The sequence below is a fragment of the Oncorhynchus clarkii genome, chromosome 13 (genome assembly GCF_045791955.1).
Source record: "Oncorhynchus clarkii lewisi isolate Uvic-CL-2024 chromosome 13, UVic_Ocla_1.0, whole genome shotgun sequence".
NCBI lineage: Eukaryota > Metazoa > Chordata > Actinopteri > Salmoniformes > Salmonidae > Oncorhynchus > Oncorhynchus clarkii.
The window spans coordinates 25,937,937-25,949,687 of record NC_092159.1 but is presented as its reverse complement, the minus strand read 5'-3'; positions in this window follow the sequence as shown (position 1 = coordinate 25,949,687).

Sequence of the window (11,751 nt, the reverse complement as noted above, 5' to 3'; positions counted from 1 at the left end):
AGACAGACTGTTAAAGGAATTAAATAGCTCTATGTTTTAATACCCAATTAAAATTAAACACTGTCAATTCATAAGGATTTGTAATTATATAATGATAGACAGAGCCCAGTCATAAAATCAGACAGCAGAGTTTATTCAAGAGACTACTCCCACAATACAGGTTTACCACAGGTTATAAACTGAAAATGACATCCTTAGTTCCAGCCCCAATCCGTGCCATCTCCGTTCCAGTACAAAGGCTGTCTCTCCAGCCTTCCCACATCCGCCTCCCTACCAATTTAATATAATTTATGACTCAAGGCCTTCTCGAGTAGATAAGCATTCAAATAGCAGTCTGAAGATTTGTACCAAGGAACAGACAGTCATTGTTCTAACTTTTGCCCACGTTCACACATTATTTTCAGTACTGGGGATCAAGAAAGAAAACTCATACATATATAGGATAGTATTCGGATTAGTACATATACAGTAACATAATAGTATTCGGATTAGTACATATATAGTAACATACTAGTATTCTGATTAGTCAGTCCTGATTTAAATGTATACTTAATTAGTCATTGATAAAAATTCCCTTAACATATCCACCCTTTGATTAAATATTATACATCCAATCACACATGTAGTTATATTGTAATATTAAAAAGCCTATTTCTATTTTTATTAGAGATATTTCTTGTCATCAAAACATCACCTAAACATAACCCAATACTTGCATTCGCCATATATGTGGCGAATGCAGGCCTACATCAGAATCATAACTCTTCTTATCAGGGTTTTCGTTACAATCTTCATAAAAAAGTATATTATTGAAACGGGATACAACCTAGCCTCCCTAAACATCAAAAATGGTCTCCTCAAACATAAATTCCCTGCAAATGAAGGATCCAGATTCGTCCACTTGTTCTGTAGACATACATTCAGCACTCCACGGGTCAGAACCTGGAATCCACTGGTACCTCACCATCTATTGTCATCAATTTCTCCAGAGTCCTGGAAATAAGGCCTCATACACAGGGAATTAGACAACAGCCCCTTAAAACTAAAACAGTCACACAGGTGAATGCAGCCCACAATACAGTGATCATAATATTTTTTCCATTTTCCGAACATACTATCAAAACAATTAGTCAGAGAAGTATCCACCCCAGAGTTTTCTGCCAAACCGTGAGCCAGGGTGGTCAAACCAGCTGAGGCTTCGGGCACTGATTCGTCCGGAGATGTGTTATTTGGGGTGTAAGCACAAACATGGTCCCGATAATCATGCATACTTCTCCCTTTTCAGCCAATAACATGTCTAATGCAATTCTATTCTGCCAAGCCATCAGACTGGTTGCTTCAGTCTGTTCTGCAAAACCTTTAATAGCATCTCTGGTATAATTGTTAAAGCGCTGTTGATTATAATAAATATAATTAATCCAGTCCACGTTCTTATTGAGAGTAGACCACCCGGAAATGCTTAACTCTAATCCTGCTAGGATCTGATTTCTTGCTTTGAACTCATCTGGCACCCCCCGTGGAACCCCAATGTTATCAATGTATACTTTGTCATCAAGAGACCCGGATGGAGTAGCTCTTTTCTCCCATTTGGCTAAACTTCATGTCTTGGTGTTGAATGAGTGTGAAAGGCATTCCCAAATGTACAAGGGAGCATAATTCTGTCCAATCTGCCTGGTAAAACCTCGCCCTGACATCATTTCCCAAGAGTACTGTACCAGGCCAAACGGTAATAATCTCCTCCGGTCACTGTAAAGGGAGGAACCTGTGGATATAAATTGTGCAAGTCAATGCAACTATCATTATCTGGCATTCCTGCTTTCGTGAACAGCTTTACCATACTGGCCTAAACTCCTCTACCCAGAACCGTACTAGGGTGTCGACCAAGACCTGGTCATATCCATCATACCACAACCCTAGAACCTCCTTCATTTCTGTTTAAAGGGTTAGGCGTATCTTTATGCAATTACATCCCTCTCTCCGGAGTACAATCAAAAACTCTCACCTTCACCATACTCCACCTCCTTCCATACTGGGTGAGTGGATTCATATAGCCCTCTCTCTCCAAATGAGCTATGACCTGTGTCCACGATCAATATGGGAACCTGCACTGATATATGCCATAATGGCTCAGAGTCCTAGACTGCCATGTAGTTAGAGACCCCATTTGGTCTACATAAAACCCCATTGAGAGATCCTTCCCAACCTCTACTCTAACTTCCTGTCTACCCAGATCTAGGAATCTCTTATGCTTGTTTTTGGAACGAAATCCTCATCGTCTAAACCATGGGTCAAATTACCACTCTCCGCATACTCAAGTAGGACGTGCTGTATCAGGAATATGGCACCCACGATAAGACAGCTCAGACGAACAGCTTCCATGTGAAGCCCCACCCTCTCCCCGAGAACACATCACTAGCAAGAGCCAGACACACCTTCACTTCTATGAACAAAAACAGGGGTGATAGGACAGGGAGGATTACTTCATTCGAGAGATGGCCCCCGGAATTCTGTTAATTCCAGTTCTCCTCTCGAACACTGTTTATTGTTCGACAGTGTCAGTGTGTCTTACCCTCCCGCCGTGCGATATGAATCCGGGTAGCTCTTTCAGCTAGCTGTCACCAGGAGTCCTTGGTATGGTCCCCCCAACAAGCCTCAGGGACTGGATTGAGTGACTTCACCTGTAGTTCACCTGTAATGCATAAAATCCTGGACATACAGGCTTGGTTAACAAACAGTTTCTCATATGTTTTATCTAATTATATCTTTAACTTCTATGCCTATTTCTTAGCTAAACATTTTTTTTAATTATTAGTTTCTTATCCAATAGGCCACTAACTTACCCACCCCCCTTTTTGATACCTGGCTCTGCCCAGGTAACAACCTTATATACCCTAAATAATGACTTAGGTAGGATTAGTAAATTATCCTTATTTTCTGACATTATCATGTAAGTCCAATTCTCCCTTGGGCATCCATTCATCCCAATCCTGTATCAATTCTCTGTCCAGTGTCTTATCTGGTTTAAGAAGTATCTGTGCTATTTATATATGTTCTTAAATATATATATATTTACCGATTTAAACAGTAATTCCTTTCTCTCCTATCTCTCAAAATGCCACTAAGCGTCTCACTGTTTGACTATCTAAAATCATTGATTTTAGAAAAAAAACATGTCTATAAGTGGCCATCTCTAAAGTCCTTACATTTCCTTAATCAATCTATCTTAATCCTTACAATAATCCTAAATCACCACAGATGTCCTATATTCCTGTTAAATGTAATAATGTTTAAAAAACCTCCTAATAGTTAACCAGAGCCTAAACAAATGCTAACCATATCGAAATCCTTCCTACACTTTACAAGCTCTTTCCTTCAGGGATCCTCAGTATTCTATCTGACAATAACATGAATTTAATATATGTTGCATAGTGTGGAATACCTTATCTACAGTAATTTATCGCCCCTATTTATTCTCAATAAATATAAATAAATAAATAAATAAATAAAACTATTTTCTGTTGTAATCAAATCCATAATAGCCAATTCAAAAACTTCACAGCTAATATTGTAAATCAGAATCCTGAAAACACTTTCTCTTCAGTGATTCAAACAATAATTCTAAACCCCAAACTAAAACTCCATTATAACTAATTTACCTTAAAATTAGTAACCCAACTGGCCACAATTCATTATACAAATGGCTCTCCCCCGGGGCTGATCAGACCCCAAAAGATAGCCATGATAAGGTCAATAGGTCATACCACCCTTTTATGGTCATGTTCCATCCTACATTAGACATATTAAAGAACCCTTTATCCTCAAGAAAAAAAACAACTTGCCCCTGTTACAGATGTCTACGTATCAGGGGAAAAGCTCAAATAACCAAATTCAAACTAGCTAATTTCCCGAAACATATGCAATTATGTTTTTCTATAGAGGTTGCTTTTCAACATTAGACATATTAAAGAACCCTAACATGGTTCCACACAATGGAAACTGCTCAAATTCACTGGTGTTACATAAACAATCAAACCCGGAATCGACAACCATCAGAATCCATTATCCCGATGTTTTACGATACAGACATCCAGTCTCCCTTTCTCATAGCCTAATACAATCCAAATAAACGCCATAAGTCTATGATGCCCACCTAGCGTATCAGCTGCTAGTTTTTAGCATCTTTCCTGACTATCCTGGCGACTCTCAAATTACTTTTAAAAATGTATTTTGTAATTTTTATCAACTTCTGAAAAGTGACTCAAAACAATAATGCACACATGTTCCTTCTAAAAGACAAACAATTTTCTCCGTTACCCCCCCAGTCACAACATAATTTCCGTGGCGACCAAAAGTGCTTTGCGAGTGACGTCATCAACAAGCGCTCAACCTCGGCCCAATCCGTAACGACTTTCAATGAATTGTAAATAATTGTTGGTTGTTTGCAACAGTAGGGTTCGACAAACCAAACCTAATTTATCACATCTGTTCAAATCTTGAATTATAATTTACAACACCAACCAATATCTCTAAATTCGCTAATTTTATAAAACATTTCGATAGGCATAAATCGTAATTGTCTCTTCGTTATTTTTTAGAATTCATTTTGATTTAAATAACTGTCTCGTCTTTGACTATTCCCAATACGTTATTCACTTGTCTAATTAAAACTCATAATAATCCATATGTGAGTGTACCCCTTTAAAATACCTTGTCTCTGGGAACAGGGAAATCCCCTTAACCCAAACTTTTACTACAACGACGAAACCTAATAATTCTGATAATCCTTTCACATCATTTGTTTCAAATCTCTCGATGTTTCATGTAACTCATTCAGTCTATCTTCAAATTGTCGTCCCAAAATATTTTATACACTGCCATACACTCAAACCACTGTGATAAACGTGCACTGTCCCTTTAAGATAAGACATTAACTTGCTCCCCGTAATGAAAAACAGATAGTATTTTTAGAATACGTTAACTTCTTGTTCGAATTCACTGGCGTTACCTAACCAAAAATCAATACTCGGGAAAACAATCACAACTTTTTACGATTAAACTATTCTTACCTATTTTATAGTCCAAAGCGTTGCACTATATAGCCCCATTGAATGCCTAGCAATTCCGTTGCTAGCTGTAGCATCTTTTCAGACTATCTTTACGACATTTCTCCTTTTTTTTAAAAATGTATTTGGAACTTTTAGCCACTTTTGAAAAGTAATTCTAAGCTATAATGCACGCATTTTCCCTCTAAATGCCACAACCCATTTTCTCTGTTTAAATTTGTAACTCCGGCCTCTGGACAACAGAAAATAGCCCTAATTTAACGACCCAAAGTTTTCCCTCAATTAGGATTCTCCTTAATCTCGCTCTCTTTGTATCTGACCCTTCCTTTTTTTTTACCCGATTGTCGCCTCTGATTTTCCCCTCAGTTAAATTACAACCTTGTTGACGACGTTTGCAGGGAGTGTTACACTCCCGGGCGAAATGTCCAATTTCGTTACAATTAAAACATTTTATATTTTTCTTTTGACTCACCTTATCCACTTTTCTTGACTTTATTCCCTTCTCTAACTCCATTATACCTCCCTCGGCTTCAGCGGGACCCACATACATGGGTGGTAATTTCACAGGTAGCTCCTGCAGCCGTATTCTTACAACCACTATTTCGTCGACTGGATTACCTCTGTATTCTTGGTATAATTGAGAAGGATACAGTTTGTTACCCTCACCTCCACCCAATTGGTTAACTTTTTCATCTGCGGGAGCGGAGGGCAGCGCCTCTTGACTCTTGTTAGATTTTTTTTTTTAATTCTGCGCCTCCAACTCTCTTTTTTGCTTCTGAAAGCCAAACTCCGGCTGTGTATAACCCCCGTTTATTCTGATTTTTCACAGTATTTCCACATTCCTTATGTATCTGTTTTATAAGTGATTCCAGCTTTTCTACATTTAGACGGCCATCAAAATCGTATATCTTTCTCCATCTTAGACCGAAATCAATGTTTCTCTTGTCTCTCTGTTCCATATAACGCTCGTCTCCCGTTAGTTCCGGCACTTCTTTTGAGGCATTTCCAACCATTCTTAATCCTTACTAGTAGCTATGGTATTCAATCACTTATCTATGCCTTTCTATATTTAATTTTTAATTCTATGTGCGTGTATTTCTATGAATTTGCAATTTACCGTTACTTAGTTACTTTAGTTCCTTTTCTGTCTGACTATGTGTGCGTCTCTTTAAAGATTATCAGTATGTATTTTCCTTCCTGTGAACCACGTCTATAGATGACTTTTGATAGGACATTACATTTCACCCGTAGGATATTCTCCTTGACTTTCAACGTTAATATCTCATATCTCACTACTCTAGACTAAGTTAACCTCTCCTTTTGGATATTAATTTATTTCAGCATCGTACAGGTTCAATTATTCTGTTCGCCTAGAATTACCCTGCCTTCTCACCAAGCCTAATTTATCCTCACCTGTTTTATATATATATATATATATCTTATCTGCTACTTCTTGATAGTCAGACTACTTCCCATATACAGATAGACTACTCAGGTTCAAACTTTATTTAGGTATGTTTTTTTGAATTAATGGCTATCCTATTTGTACGGAACAAGCGTCCTAATTCTCCAATGCGTACTATATCCCTCCTTAATAACCTTCTGGCTTGCAAAACCAGGATTTATTAAGCTCTAGTTTATTTATGGTAGTGCACCTTACAACAGGTCAATTTCAGACCTGTTTCCTTCCTATCGATTTTGGTTAAAACCCAAGGTAGAAACCCATTGTATTTGTTCAGAATATTCAAGCACCTATTATTGATCAAATCCAACTCCTTTATAACATTTAACCAATAAATATCCTAAACAATCCCTCCCAAATTCGAGAATAAAGGCTACTGACCTGCTGCCGACTGGGAAAAGCACTGTTCGTTTGGATCTGTCACCTCCCTGTCAGCTGAGGTGTATACCGGCCTGTTTTTAACCTCAATCCAGAAGCCAGGTCTTAATAACGGGCCCAGACCAGGTCGTGCACGATTTTTCAAACAAAACATGACAATTTGAAAAATAAGCCACAGGAGTTTGAGCGATAATAATGACAACTTTTGAGTAGTAAGACATGTATAAAAACAACAGATACCATTAATAAGAAGGGGCTAGAAGCGTCTTATATGGTGAGCTACCGAGTGGCTAGGACAGGCAAGCCCCATACTATTGTGGAGGACTTCATTCTTCCTGCTGCCGTGGATATGGCTGGGACAATGCTGGGGGAAAAGGACCCAAAAAACTATACAGACAATGCCTTCATCAAAACAACACTGTTTCACAACGCATCAGTGACATGTTTTGAAACAATTACTGCTTCGCATACAAGCCAGTGAATTATATGCATTACAGCTGGATGAGTCAGACGTGGCGGGCCTGGCACAGCTCCTGGTATATGTCCGTTACGTTTATGGAGGGGTCAATTAAGGAAGACATCTTCTGCAAACCAGGACAACATGAGAGGATATTTTTTTAAGTACTGGACAGCTTTGTGACATCAAATGGACTTTGGTGGCCAAGATGTGTTGGTATCTGTACTGATGGTGCAAAAGCCATGACAGGGAGACATAATGGAGTGGTAACTCGCATGCTCCCGACGCCACTTGGGTACACTGCAGCATCCACCAACAGGCTCTTGCTGCCAAGGGAATGCCTGACAGCTTGAAAGACTTGTTGGACACTACAGTGAAAATGGTTAACTTTGTTAAAGCAAGGCCATTGAACTCGTGTATTTTCTGCATTATGCAATGATATGGGCAGCGACCATGTAACGCTTTTACAACATGCAGAAGTGAGCTGGTTATCAAGGGGCAAAGTATTGGCACGTTGTTTTGAATTGAGAGACGAGCTTAAAGTTCTCTTTACTTGTCTGACCGCTTGCACAATAATGAGTTTCTCACACGACTGGCCTTTCTGGGTGCTGTTTTATCCTCGCCTGAATGATCTGAATCTAGGATTACAGGGACTCGCAACTATATTCAATGTGCGGGACCAAATTGAGGCAATGCTTAAGAAGTTGGAGCTCTTTTCTGTCTGCATTAACAAGGACAACACACAGGTCTTTCCATCATGGTATGATTTTTTTTGTGTGCAAATGAACTCAAGCTGACGGACAATGTCAAACGTGATATAGTGCACCGGAGTGAGCTGGGTGCGCAACTACGCAGGTACTTTCCCGAAACGGACAACTGGATTCGTTATCCCTTTCATGCCCTGCCTCCAGTCCACTTCCCGATATCTGAACAAGAGAGCTTCATCGAAATTGCAACAAGCGGTTCTGTGAAAATTGAATTGAATCAGAAGCCACTGCCAGATTTCGGGATAGGACTGCGCTCAGTTTTTTGCCTTTGCAAATCGCGCTATTAAGACACTGATGCCCTTTGCAACCACGTACCTGTGTGAGAGTGGATTCTCGGCCCTCAATAGCATGAAAACTAAATACAGGCACAGACTATGTGTGGAAAATGATTTACGACAGACTCTCTCCAATACAACACAGCATTGCAGAGGTATGTTCATCCTTTCAAGCACACCCTTCTCAATCTGTGGTGAGTTATTCACCATTTTTTATGAACAAATAAGGTTTTAATGTAAGATGGCTAAATGAAAGAGCAAAATTATTGATTATTATATTATAATTTGTGCCCTGGTCCTATAAGAGGTTGTGACAAAAACACACTCATTCTTATGTTTAATAAGTGTCTTGTATAGTGTGTGTGTGGCAGGCTTACAATGATGGCAAAAAAAAATACATTTGAGAGTGTACACAGCTGGAGGTTAACTGTTTGAAGGGGTATGGGACTATAAAAATTTTGGGAACCACTGGTTTGAATTGAAGAGGGCAGTCCATAAGCACAGACAAATGATACCAAGGATCTGGAAAGATTGCATGCATGAATGGTCTAAGATCCCTCCCCAATGTGTTCTCCAATCTCATTAAACATTTTAGAAAAAGGCTGTGTCGTTATCCTCGCAAATGGTAGGGTGCTGGAGTACTGAAAATGGATGCCAATATATATATATTTTTAGATTGAGTCATTAGAAGACAAAAAGGATCCAAACGCATATGGTGTGTCATGGTCATCTCTGACTTGTGGCCAGACTCGCTCAGGTGGAACAAACTTGCAAATTTTTTCAATGCTGAATTGAATGTCATTGATACAACAGAAAGGTGCCAATATATATTTGTTCGCCAACATCCTTTGTGAATTTCAAAGTAATCCCAGAGATAATCATCTAGTTGTTTTTTTTTTTATCTAAAACTTTCTTGTCCTTGGGTATTTCTGCAATGCCTATTCTGCGAAGTACATTTTGAATTAAGTTCAGAGGCCATGTCCATCTTTGACGTTGTGGTGCGTGAAAGTATTAAGCTGTGGTGTTATCGCTAGCTCAGTATTTGGAGTAAACTACACAATTGTCCACCATCTATTGTTGTATCCTTACATCTAGACTCGAGATACAGAAGTAATTCTTAATTAATGTTCCTTGTGAGAGATAATGAAGCAAGAGGACAGTGCCTGAGAAGAATGCAGCTACCCTGAGCTTGTAATCACCCTGTGGGGAGTAAGGTAACATGGAACAGAGAAATAGATGGAAAAAAGGTAGACATTCCTACTGTTCAAGATGAAGTCTATGTCAAACACATTACTGATCCATGCAAACATGGTTCAACAACAGACAAAGGCATTGGTTATCGTTAGAGTGAAAACCCCAGACTCCGGTACATACTAATGCGATAGGCAACTAATAGCAGATCTAAGAGTGACATAAAAATCTGCAAAAGAGGTCCCAACCTACCCCACCACAAAGAGTGGAACCAATATGAATGTACAAAGCAGAACAAGAAAGTAGAAGGCCAACAACCTCCCATAGCCCATTGGAAAGTGTGTGTTGCTTTGTCCAGTGGTTCCCAAACTCTTTATAGTCCCGTACCCCTTCAAAACATTCAACCTCCAGCTGCGTACCCCCTCTAGCACCGGGGTCAGCGCACTCTGAAATTTTGTTTTTTGCCATCATTGTAAGCCTGCCACACACTATACGATACATTTAAACATAAGAATGAGTGTGAGTTAGTCACTTCCCACGAGTCAGATTGTGACAAAGAGCTCTTATAGTACCAGGGCACAAATAATAATCAATAATATATCTTTATTTAACCATCTTACATATAAACCCTTATTTGTTCATAAAAAATTGTGAATAACTCACCATAGGTTAATGAGAAAGGTGTGCTTGAAAGGATGCACATAACTCTGCAATATTGGGTTGTATTGGAGAGTCTCAGTCTTAAATCATTTTCCACACTGTGCCTGTATTTAGTTTTCATGCTAGTGAGGGCCGAGAATCCACTCTCACATAAACCACAATTCAAAAGTTTGGGGACACTTAGAAATGTCCTTGTTTTTGAAAGAAAAGCAAAATTTTAGGTCCATTAAAATAACATCAAATTGATCAGAAATACAGTGTAGACATTGTTAATGTTGTAAATGACTATTGTAGCTGGAAACAGCAGATTTTTTTAATGGAATATCTACATAGGCTTACAGAGGCTCATTACCAGCAACCATATGTTCCAATGGCACCTTGTGTTAGCCAAGTTTATCAGTTTAAAAAGCTAGTTGATCATTAGAAAACCCTTTTGCAATTAAGTTAGCACAGCTGAAAACTGTTGTCCTGATAAAGAAGCAGTAAAACTGGCCTTCTTTACTGGTTGAGTATCTGGAGATCAGCATTTGTGGGTTCAAATACAGGCAAAAAAAATGGCCAGAAACAAAGAACTTTCTTCTAAAACTCAGTCTATTCTTGTTCTGAGAAGTGAAGGCTATTCCATGCAAGAAATTGCCAAGAAACTGAAGATCTCATACAACGCTGTGTACTACTCCCTTCACAGAACAGCGCAAACTGTCTCTAACCAGAATAGAAAGAGGAGTGGGAGGCCCCGGTTGCACAACTGAGCAAGACGACAAGTACATAAGAGTGTCTAGTTTGAGAAACGGACACCTCACAAGTCTTTAACTGGCTGCTTCATTAAATAGTACAGGCAAAATACCAGTCTCAACATCAACAGTGAAGAGTTGACTCCGGGATGCTGGCATGCTTTAATCAATGATTTTGGAGTGCTTGTGAACGATAATGATTATCTTCATATTGAGATATTGGTCAAAAAGGAGAGCTGCAGCCATTGGTGAAACTGCTATTGAGGACATCAAGATGTGGCCCTGAAGAGGTCATGACCACCTTGGTAATTGTATTATCTTGGTCAATTTCAAGATTGTTAGTTGTTGTATAAATGAATAATCCCTTGTTTATGTTAGAATATGAAAACGATAAGAAAAGATTACACACGAGCTAGCCTCGTCTGCCCCTCGATATTGTGCGCCAAATTGCAACGTGGCATTTCTTCAACTTGATATGTGCTGCGTCCAATTACATTTTCTTGTACTAATACTACAGTGCATTCGAAAGTATTCAGACCTCTTGACTTTTTCCACTTTGTTAAATTACAGCTTTATTCTAAAATTGATTAAATAGTTTTTACCCCTCATCAATCTACACCCCATAACAGCAAAACAAAAACAGGTTTGTAAACGGAATACCTGCTTCAGATCACTCAGGACCTCAGACTGGGGCGAAGGTTCACCTTCCAACAGGACAAGACCCTAAGCACACAGCCAAAACAACGCAGGAGTGGCTTTGGGACAAG